The sequence below is a fragment of the Oratosquilla oratoria genome, chromosome 33 (genome assembly GCF_046742065.1).
Source record: "Oratosquilla oratoria isolate Oo_2021 chromosome 33, ASM4674206v1, whole genome shotgun sequence".
In the NCBI taxonomy this organism is placed as follows: Eukaryota; Metazoa; Arthropoda; class Malacostraca; order Stomatopoda; family Squillidae; genus Oratosquilla; species Oratosquilla oratoria.
The window spans coordinates 26,977,783-26,978,040 of record NC_134809.1 but is presented as its reverse complement, the minus strand read 5'-3'; positions in this window follow the sequence as shown (position 1 = coordinate 26,978,040).

Here is a 258-nt window from a genome sequence, read left to right as displayed (position 1 = left end):
ATGCCTTACTACACTGCATTTGCCTCACTCAGTGTGGCGGGCGGCACATAATCCTCCATTCCCCAAACGTTGAGATGGTGTGGTTGTATATTGTCAGTGTGGATGTGTGGTTTGACTTGCCTCCCCCACCTCCACCCCCACATAAGGAGGAAAGTGCCTTTGCTTGTAGTTCTCCAAGAATGGGAAGACAGATGGAAGTTGGATGTCAGCGATGCTGCTCTAGTTCCTGAGATATGTCAGCTGTCATTCTGCAATGAA